Raw genomic sequence first — 11610 nt, 5'->3', positions numbered from 1 at the left:
CATTGTAGAGTTATTTATAGTTTCCCAAAGCTCAAGCAACCCAATGTCCATTAATAATAAACTATGGCATATTTATACAATGGAATATTATACAACTAAATGAATGAGTAACACATTTCTACATAAATTAACCTGATGAAATCTAAAAACACAATGCTGCATGAATAAAACTAGAAAAAAAAAGAACACAAACGGCATGCTTTTCTTTACATAAAACTTAAACAAGTAGTGCTGCAAGTTATATATAAAACTGTCACAAATATGTGTAAAACTGTAAAAACAGTAATATATGACAAGGAAACAATTACCATACAACAAAGATAGTGGTTATTTTGAAAGGGAGAAACTATCTAGTTATTAAGAAAAGATAGTATTCTATTTCCCGACCAACTGAAAGTTATATTGATATATGTGTTGTTATAGATCTTTGTTTATTTGTACTTTCCTATTTTTCTTCCATATTTTAATTTAAGAAAATTAAAATTAAAAGATGGCATGGAGAAAATATCTGTTCAAAACCTTTCTGCTTTATTCTATACACCCAGTGGGAAATGACTTACTTGAAAATGACTTAAATGACTTAAAATCTCTCTAAATCTCTTCAAGCACGACCATCTTTGTTTTTCAACAACACTTGCCTACACTTCCATGGAAAGCACATCCAATATAAACTCTAGCCAGGACAAATGACTAGAGAAAACCAGGCTATATCTGTTTCCACCATTATTACAGAATTGCAGACTGGAGGGTGGCTAGAAATGTAACTGGAAAAGTAAACAAGGGTTAGATTACAGAAGGGGTTTTTTTTTTAATTTATTTTTTTATTTTTTCAAATTTTTTTGCCAAGAATATAAGGACAAACTCTATGTTCACCTTGCCCACATGCCAACCCTGGAATATAGCAACTATTGCTGAAGAAAAGAATGAATAAATGTTTTTGAACTTTAAAAAATTATGGATTTTATCAACTTACCTCAATGACGGTCTTACAGAGGCTAAAATAAAGGAATACAAATAAATGCACCAGCATGATTCATGATATATAGTATATCCAAAGCACATTATTTTAAGTCTTTGAGCAACTTATTTCTATTTAGGCCATAACTCTAGCTTTAGTAAAATGTGAAGAAATTGTCTTAATGTGCTAGGGTTGCCTTATAAAATACCACAGATTGAGTGACTTAAATAAAGAAATTTATTTTCTTACAGTTTTGGAGGCTGGAGTCCACGATCAAGGAACTGGTAGGGTTGGTTTCTCTCTTTGGCTTACAGATGACTGAATTCTGTGTTCTCATATGGTCTTTTCTCTGTGGGCACATACCCCTGGCGTCTTTCTTTTCCTATAAGAACCAGTCACATTGGATTAGCACAATGCCATTATGACCTCATTTAACCTTAATTCCCTCTTTAAAATACCTTATCTCCACATATAGTCACATAGTGGTTAAGGTTTCAGTATATGAATTTGGGGGGGGACATGATTCAGTCAATCATGGGGACTAAATTAACTTGAAACTTTCCTCCAGCTATAATTTCCAAAGAATCTTTAAAATAGATAACCATAGAGCCACACAGCCTTGAAAAGATAGTGTGGAAAGAAATATATCTGTCGTCATGTGTGTGTATGTGTGTTTGTGTGTGTATGTATATATATGTATATATATGTGTGTGTGTGTGTGTGTGTTATAAAACACTCTCCAAATCAAACTTCAGTTTATAGATTCACATATTATTTAGTATCTCTAATCTCTGGCTTTTGTTATTACCAGAGAATTTTTAATAAAGGACTGCATGCATTGAGTTCTATGATAGGCTGAAGACAGTTTTTTGGTTGTTTTGTTTTGTTTTGTTTTTATGTGGACCATGCATATAATCCTTAGGGAAGGAGGAAGACAAAAAAAAATTTGAAGGATATGAAGACTAAGAGAAAAATGGATTGGTCTGCAGATACTTCCTAGCAAGGGAACAGTCTTCAAAACATATAAACACAGCTTAACCGTGTACAGAGACATGGCAAATCACTCTCTTTTTCTTCCTGTCCCAATCCACTAAACCAGATATGAGGTTCTGCCTCTTAAGAGCTCTGTGATATAAAACCATTTTAATAAGCTCTGCTGAAATCCTATTTCTTCTACAAAATGGAAATAAGTGCATTTAACCTGAAGAAAAGTTGGGGAGATTGAATACAACAATGTATATCAAAGACCTGGAATATTATAGCACGTGGAGTTCTTAATGATCTTACCCTGAAGTTTTAGTAAAAGTCTTGTATAATTTTCATAAACTAATTGGGTTTTCATTGGAAACCAATTCTAGTGTCATTGTGACATGTTTGCAATATTACTCTGCCCTATAAACAGTGATTAATAGTCATAGATAACTTCATACCTGATGCTATTTCTTTCTCATCAACTATGGGAGAGCATCTTTTCATCCAGTGAGAAAGCATCACAGGGGTAAGATACATAAAATTTTCATCGTTACTATGTTCGATGCTACTTTGCTTTTAAATAAATGCATTATTTTAGTTATTTTTAAGTCATCCTTTTATTTTCATACTCAAAGGATAGGGATAAAGATAGATTTTTATGTTTTTAATCTATTTCATAAAGTTACATACGTTAACCACTTGCCCTTCCTCATTAAGGAAACCAACTAAACCATAAATTCGTTAAAATATGCCAGCTATGCCGTGAAGTCTCTCAATAATGCCGAAAAGGAAAACATAAATGTTTGGATCAAAATAGAGACTGAGGTCTGAAGGAGAGGTTAAAATTTATTTATGAAGAGAGAATCCATGACTACTGGAAGTAATTTTCCTTTGTGGGGCTTGATAGCTCAATTCAACCTAATTTGGAAGGTACAGTAGTCCCCTTGGCCAAGATCCCCAATGGATGCCTTGAAACCATAGGTAGTATTACTACACCCTATGTAAACTATGTTTTTTCCTATACATACATACCTGTGATAAAGTTTAATTTATAAATAGGCACAGTAAGAGATTAACAACAATAAGTATTAACAGAACAATTTTAACCATATACTGTAATAAAAGTAATGTGAATGTGGTCTCTCTTCTCAAAAATCTTATTGCACTGTACTCACCCTTTTTGTGATAATGTGAAAGATAAAATGCCTGCATGATGAGGTGAAATGAGGTGAATGAAGTAGGCATTGTGTTGTAGCATTAGCTACCATCGATTTTCTGAGGATACATTAGAAAGGAGGATCATTTGCTTCTGGACCACAGTAGTCTCTCATTGAAGCCATGGAAAGTACAACTTTGGATAGGGGTTTGAAGGGGAATAGTTTTGTGAAAGATACTCTTTAATGGGACACAAGCCATTGCTGAACAGAGTGATGCCTTTATGACATAGCAAGAATTATTTTACAATGTGTATAGTGGATATGTCTCATTCTAGTCCGCATGTAATGATACATTTGTTGCTATCCTGTTGTGATGATTAAGTTTTAAAAAGGTGTTTAAATGAAAGCCTAACTAACCAGAAGTTTAGCTCATATCCCTGTTATTGAGGAAGGAATAACTTTGTCACTCTGTTGCATTCAGTACAGATTTTATTTTTAATTCCACAGTGACTTTAGTTAAACCTTAAGTACTCTCACCTTCATTAAAAATAGAAAAAAAAAAAGCTAGTATTGATCTTTGCATTTATGTTTAAGAGTGAGCTAGGGAGATAATTTATATAGTACAGTCCTTAAGAGCTTCATTCAGTAGTGAGAGCCTGGGTTCCAAGCCTGTTTCTCCCACTTGCTGGCCACATGCCCTTGTGAAAGATGCTTATTCAATCTCTGCCTCAGGGACATTCTCAATAAAATGAGGCTAATAAAAGTACTAATCTCAAAGAGTTCTCATAAGTATTAAGTTAATTGATTTATAAAGCACATAGGCTAGACAGTGGCCCCTGGTATACTTTAATAAGCTTTTTTCTCTCAATTATAAACATTGAGTAATCAATACAGGCATGTTCCTAAAGAAATCAAAACATGTTTTATTAATAAAATGTAGTTTAGTTTTTAAAAATACCACTGATTATTTTCAATGCTTGATATGGTATTTGCATTAATAAATGTCTTTCATATTTTTGCAATGTTTATTATTCTAGACTCCAGAAGAGCTGTGTTTCGGAATTTGCCAAAGACAATCTACAACTGGGTATGAAATGACTGAACAACAGCAATCTTATTTGCTTGATTATTTAAATCACTAGAACCAGTTTAATTCAGCCACAATAAATAGTGTAAGTTGTTAATATAGTAGAAATGATTAGTTAACTATAACAGTTTCTTTATGATTTACACATATTATAAGTAAAATCTGTCTTAATTGACTCAATTGTGTATATATAGAATTAATAAACAATAACCATGTATAGTCAGAATTCAAATAAAGTTACAAGCTTTGTGTCAAGCTTCTAGTATTCTTGTCTTGTTTTGTTTTCACCTCTTGTTCCTGAGAATAATAAAGGTTTTCACATTGTCAAGACTCAAATTCTTTTTTTTTTTTTTTTAATTTTTTTTTCAACGTTTTTTATTTATTTTTGGGACAGAGAGAGACAGAGCATGAACGGGGGAGGGGCAGAGAGAGAGGGAGACACAGAATTGGAAACAGGCTCCAGGCTCCGAGCCATCAGCCCAGAGCCTGACACGGGGCTCGAACTCACGGACCGCGAGATCGTGACCTGGCTGAAGTCGGACGCTTAACCGACTGCGCCACCCAGGCGCCCCAAGACTCAAATTCTTAAATTAAACCATATGCCCCCCTTTTTTTCTTATCTATAATGTTGTAAATTGCACCAAATTTATAAGTGAATTGAATGCAGTTGTATCATAGGGTTTCCACTTTGTGGAAATGACTTTTACCACTTAAATCTCACAAGTGCTGTTTGGAAACCCACACTTTCAATCTCATAAGCTGTTTTTTTTTTTTCTTTTCTCCCCCCAGGTTTTAGAGCTCTTTTGTTTGGAAAACAAACTTTATAATAAAAAAGAAAAGCCTATAGTTGCCTTAGATTCTGTTTATAGTTTCTTTTCTTATACATTGGGATTTCTCAAATCAGGGGAAAATAAGAAAGGAAACAATGATAACTTTATTTACTGAGAAACTTGAGTCAAAAATATTAAAAGGAGACAAAATTTACCTAATATAGGTCATAGTGGATGGCCAAGTCAGTTCACTTGAAGGCATTTACCCATTATAAATGAAGAATATGCTCACAAAAAGACTTGCACATGAATGTTCATAGCAGCTTTGTTTATAAGAGCCAAAACAGAAAAAAAAAAAAAAACCCAAAATGCTCATAAATAGGTAAGTGGATAAACAACGTGTGGAATATATAAAATAAAATATAACTCAGCAATCAAAATAAACGACTGCTGCTACATCCAATAGCATGGATTCGTCTTGAGAAAGCTATTCTTTGTTAAAAGAGTTAAAAATAGTACATACAGTGTGAGCCTGCTCATTTAAAATTCTAGAAAATGCAAATTAATCTATAGTGACATAAACTAGATCAGAGGTTCCCTGTGAATGGGATGAGAAAGACAGGAAGGAGCAAGAGGAAGAGATTTCAGAAAGCACAGGGAAAATTTGGAGATAATGGATACGTTCATTATTTTAATTGTGGTGATAGTTTTATGGATGTATAAATATGTTAAAACTATTATAGATTTCAAAAATGTGTAGTTTATAATATGTCAATTCTGCCTCAGTAAAGACATAAAAACTATATGGGAAAAGCAAAATTTACTAAAATTTACCTCTGTGCTTCAATCCACCTTTTTCTAAACTCATCATCTAAGATGGATATCAGAGTGGCCTGAGTGCTCCCAGTAGATTCTACTTGTCATCCTAGAATTGCTAACAGATCATTTGACTTGTGGCAGACTATGATTTTATATAGCAAAATAGGGAATGTCGAGACAGGAATTCATATCTAACCAGCTCTCACAAAATTTTAAAGGATGTTGGGAGAGAAAGAATAAAAGAAAAGTGAGCATGATCAATTTCTTAAGAAACCAACTGGATAGGTTAACATAGAAAAATCTTTTGGGGGCTTATCATAAGGGAATAAGTACAACAAGGGATAAGACTGGGTTTCTTTTAGGACCTTATTTCTTTCCACCAAAAATACCTCTTTGCTAAATAGTACAGGTATTTTATTTTGAACTGTATAAACTAGACCACATATTAATATAAAGCTCTTTGGTGATTGTGTTTCCCTATTAAGTTCTATCCTGCTAATAAAACAGGTATGTGCCTCATTGCAGGGTTATGAAGGCAGAGTTCAGACTTCTAAGTGATACTCTCCAAAACTCTCTACTATAATAATTTGGTTTTCTCTTGACTTCTCATTAACATATTCCAATTATTTGACAAATAATTTCATTAATGTAAACTCCATACTAGCCTTTGTTCACTATCAATTTGAAAGTAGGTACACAATTACTCAAACCTGTGTTAAAATAAGGATATGTGAATTATAAGGTGATCTAAAGAGTTTTGTTTAGTTTTATTTGAGTATAATACATATAACATAAAATTTATGCTTTTAGCCTTTTTAAGGGTATACCTTAGAATTTTTAAAAATATTAAATTGCTTTGAAATTGTTTATATCAGGAGTTGGCCAACTGTAGCTCATTAACCAAATCCAGCCAGTCATCTGTTTTTGAAAATATATCTTCATTGGAATACATTCATGCTCACTTTTACCTATATTTTACATGGCGACAGAGTCAAGAAGTTGCAACAGAGCCCTTCTAGGCTGGAAAACCAAAAATGTTTAATGTCTGGCTCTTTATTCTAAAAAACAAGCAAACAAACAAACAAATAACAACAACAAAAACTCGCCCATCCTTACTCTTAAGTAAATAAGTTATTGCTGCAACAAGAAAATTCAAAGAGTGCTACATTGATAGTCAAAAGACAGACTCTTAAGCCAGGTCTACCATTAACCTATTATGTCTATTGAAAAGCTCATCATATTTTTGTTCTCAGTCTCCTCAATTTGCATATGTTGGTTAATTTATACAATCCCTTCTAACCTGAAAATATATTCACTAAGGCATTTAATTCTCTAGTGGAGATTGTTAATACTTTTGACTCTACTCATAGTATCTTAATTCTTTCCTTCTCAAGTCTTTTGGAGATTGAAGAATGTATTCATCAATGAAAATTTCATAATGCAAACTAAAAATTTAAATTATTCATTGAAGTTTACAATATCAGTGAGCTAAATACATAATGTTAAAATTCTAATATTCTATACTTAGCTTAATTTAAGAAAATGCTAATCATAGCTGTATTCCTATGCTTTCAAGAGCCCATCTCTTCACTCAAATACTATTTAGGAAAAAACAAAGATTTCTCATGTCTAATGTTTAGAATTACTTCAGATTATCACCCTAGCTCTGGATCTTTTCAAACCAAATGGTATTTAGTAGTTAATAGGCAAAATAAGTGAGTCTTATGAAACATGAGAACAAAAGGCTCTCTCAGTAAGAAAACAACATCGATACCATCTAAGGAAGATCATTATTAAAAAGGTTAAAAGAAATACAAAACTGGAAACCTGTAGCTGTTATTTTATTTCCATGTTCTCTGCAAAGGAGAAGTATTTAAACCAAAAATGGAGGGGTGCCTGGGTAGCTCAGTCAGTTAAGCATCCAACTTTGGCTCAGGTCATGATCTCGCGGTTTGTGGGTTAGAGCCCTGCGTCAGGCTCTGTGGTGACAGCTCAGAGCCTGGATCCTGGTTCAGATTCTGTGTCTCCCTCTCTCTCTGCCCCTCCTCTGCTCATGTTCTCTCTCTCTCTCATCTCTCTCTCAAAAACAAATAAACATTAAAAAATTAAAAAGAAAAAAAACAGTAATGGAACATTTATAGGCAAGATGAAACCACAATGAGCAGAGTAATGAGCCCAAAGTGTCTAGCATTTTAATTTAACTCAAGAGTCCAGTTATTGACATTTAAGATACTGAGTAAGTTCCAGGAGGAATCATAGAAATACTCTCGGCAATGGTGATTTCTCACATATCTTGGAAAAGAGGAGACACAAGATGGAAGAAGTTTAAATGTTCTGATTTGCAAGAAAAAACTAGAAAATTCCAGAAGTTGTCAACCAGAGAACTAGTTGTTTCTCCCTGTCAAAATGTAAAATGAATGAATAAATAACAGAGAAAATTCTGTATTTGTATTCTGTATTTCCATGTGCACCTAGGAAAGGATAAAGGAAACCATAATCTCTAAATTTCTCAAGAATATATTATGGTCAAATAACATCATATTCTAATTCACTGGAGTTATCAGAACAGGATAGCAAAGGACACTATGTTGCTTATATTAGAACCATTTAGACAAATATCTTAGCAGCAAAAGAATGCTTAATTAAAAGGCCTACAGAAATATACACAAACATCTCCAATACCTACAACTGCAACCTGCATATTCAACAACCAACATGAAAACAAGAAACACTGTAAAGGTTTAGAATAGCTGAGTAATCTGTTATTAACCAGAAAAAAATTTTAAACACTGTTCTTCCATTATATTTGTGAATACATGTGCATTTCTGTGAGTAATATAGAGACTATTATGGTATTGGTAATATATTAAAATGTCTTTAAAAATAAATTGCTATTGAGATAGATTGATTCTATTGGCCTAAAACATAAAAGTTACCCATAAAAAAAGAAGACTTTTGAAGATATGAAAAGACTTATAAAACATTTAATAAAGCCATGTTATTTTACCAATTAAAGAGTAATGTTTTACAGGGTAAAGAAAGTTCTCCAAATTCCCATGGATAACAAGGCCAACTGGAGCCCCAATTCTATTCCATTTAATCCTTTATATTGAATTTGCTAGTTGGTTATCACTTCGAAACTACAGAACATCCTTACATAAAAGAATCAAAATGAATTCTACGTTCATTTGCTCTTTTTTCTATACCTTCACTCGTTGCGGAGATTACGTCAGTAAAAACAAAGAATCTTCCCCCCTATACTACTCATTTTATAGTGTGTGGGGGGTGGTGGTGATGAATTTTCTAATTATTCAATACTCTCATCACTAATGGTAACTAAACCCATACATATATGTCAGCAGAAAAAAATGACTAGAAAATTATGGGAAAGAGATACGACTTACAATGATTTAATTTTAAATTTTGGTCAATCACTAGACAGAAGATTGAGAGGATTGTTCACCACTTATCAAAGTCTTAGAGGTTTTACTCTCAGGTGTTTTTATTTTTTTTAAGACTACTAAACACTGGAGCAAAATTAAAAACTAAAGTTAGAAAGTAATCAACACTGTGTTTTCTCTTTTAATTGAAAAAGCAAATGTAGTTCTGGTTCAGCAACTGTGGCTTAGAATTTCTTTTAATTCCTCTCCTACCCCTTTCTTTTCAACAGGGTTCTTCATTTAGCTGGTGGAGATAACTAGTAATGCAAGCTTGAGTTAACAAACAAAAAAGGATTAATAAAAAAGCACTGCATCCTCATTTCTGATATCAGAAATATATTTTTTTCTTTATTCAAGTAAGAACAAAGGTCTTTACCCTTTCCAGAAATAGAGTCATTATAATCTATCTTTGTATCTTCTTTAGGATTATGTATTTTTTTCGCAGTTCATTAGCTTCATAGTAAGTTTCCCTATTGTTTTATAATTATTCATTTCACTACAGAAAAATGTTTTATCTTGATAAATAGCCTTAAAAATTAAGCATTTTAAATATCTCGGGATTTTGCTCAGTGTTTTTAGAGATAGTTTTCCTTTCTATCAATCAGCCTCCTATCCTTCTATCCCCACCAAAGGGAAAAAAATATGGAGAAGAGATGCATGAAGGTCATCACTGAAGAGTCATAAACCATTGTGAATAATGTCAGAACTATAATTTAATTAGTGCCCCATCTGTCACTTTCTGTTTGACGAGCACTAAATGTCCAATTATCATTTAATATCTGCTCTAATCAGTTCTGGCAAATTTTGCAGTCACACAAGAGATGACATTAATAGATGAAAGTGAGGCTACTCTTGCCACATTATCAGAAAGAAATCTTGAACAGCACTGACTTACAATTGGGAAGGTAAGAATTTATTCCAATTAGTGGTAACAACGTTTTATATCAATGATGTTGTGAGGTGTCTAAAAAAGAATTCTTTGTTCTCATAGGAAGTTAATGAAATAGCTCTGTCTATGATTTTTCAGGAGTTATTTTATGGATTCTGAAATAAAAAAAATAAAATATCATCTATGTACCCAACTATCCTTGATGCAATGTCTTTAAAAGCCATCTTACTTCTGGGTTAGTCATCTGCCTCTTGTAAACTAGTTTTTCCACAAACACAGGCATTATTAGGGTGCAATGAAACTACAGGGAGTTTTGTAAGTAAACCATATGCTTAGTGCATTTAGTATATTGTCTTTTGTAAAATAGAAATGTGATTCAGTAAGGGAGTCTCCATTTAAAAATAATAACACTGCAAATTTTATCTAATTTATATAACAGTGAAAATAATGGAAATGTTACAGATTTGGTTCCTATTGCCAAAATATTATATCAATGTTCCATTTGAGGCTACTACTTAACATTTTGGTTTAATTTTTTAAAAATTGGAATTATAACCTGAATTCTTTCACTGTTGTCAAATTATTAAAGCATATGATATTTTGTGCACCATTCTTATCAATACTAACATTTTTCCTAGTGTTTCTTCACCATCTTTATCTTACCTTCAAGATGAGGGGGAAAAAGGCTTTTATTATTGATTGAAAAGGTGAAAACCATCAATAAATTTCACGTTTTCCAGAGCATAATTGTAGCAGAAGAGATTATTTTAGATATAAAAGAAAATTGAGGCCAAGAGAATTGTTTAACTTGCTTAACATTGGAACAAAGACTTTTGAAAATTATTTCTTCCTGCAATGTTTTATATTAACTATATCTCCTTAATCAGAATTTAGTATGAGGTAGATATCCCTAAGATAAATAAAATGCACTCTATTCAACCAACAAGACAAATTATTAAACATCTATACTGTGCCCTATTTTCTAGATTTTGTACCAGAAAGGAAGAATGGAGTTAATGTCACAGAGATTCAAAATAGTAAAATTCTGATTTTGAGTTATTGGGATTACAGTCTAGCTGAGGGGCTTCTGGAAAAAAAAATATATTTTTAGTTCATACAGGTTATCTGTATATGCTTATGAAGTAAATATCTAATAAATATTTGACACCTTCTAACACATGGTCTATTCACTGCAATCTGTTGTGCTTCATCTTACTCCAGTCCTGCCTCTCTTCTTTTGCCCAATAATGTACAAGCTAGAATGAAAAAGGACCAGCAATATGCCTGTCTGCCTAAAATGTGAGCAATAGTAAAAAGCAAATTCTCAAACAAAACCTCACGTCCTCAAATATAAATGTTTATCATCACAAGAGAGATCAAAGGTCCTTATTGATTCAAAATTGAATTATTAATTTTTCCTAATACGTGTTTTCATTAACAATCATTAAAGGCTTTCCTTGACTGGCTATTCCCTTTAATGACAAAGTACATTTCACAGAAATTTGGGGCCCAATTTAA

The 11610-nt window shown here is 32.5% G+C and overlaps 1 long non-coding RNA gene across 1 annotated transcript in view; it reads right to left on the bottom strand.

The window, feature by feature from the left end:
• Window positions 1-545: 545 nt before the first annotated feature.
• The window catches only part of LOC125929944 (uncharacterized), a 50234-nt gene continuing 39169 nt past the window's right edge, over window positions 546-11610 (bottom strand). The window contains exons 2-3 of the long non-coding RNA XR_007460006.1: window positions 1208-1340; window positions 546-995 (exon numbers count right to left, since the gene is read on the bottom strand). This is a non-coding gene — a long non-coding RNA (uncharacterized LOC125929944). The remainder of the gene's footprint in view (window positions 996-1207; window positions 1341-11610) is intronic.

Source organism: Panthera uncia, chromosome A2, assembly GCF_023721935.1.
Source record: "Panthera uncia isolate 11264 chromosome A2, Puncia_PCG_1.0, whole genome shotgun sequence".
NCBI lineage: Eukaryota > Metazoa > Chordata > Mammalia > Carnivora > Felidae > Panthera > Panthera uncia.
The sequence above is the reverse complement of the archived record's forward strand: the minus strand, read 5'-3'. Positions and strand labels throughout refer to the sequence as shown.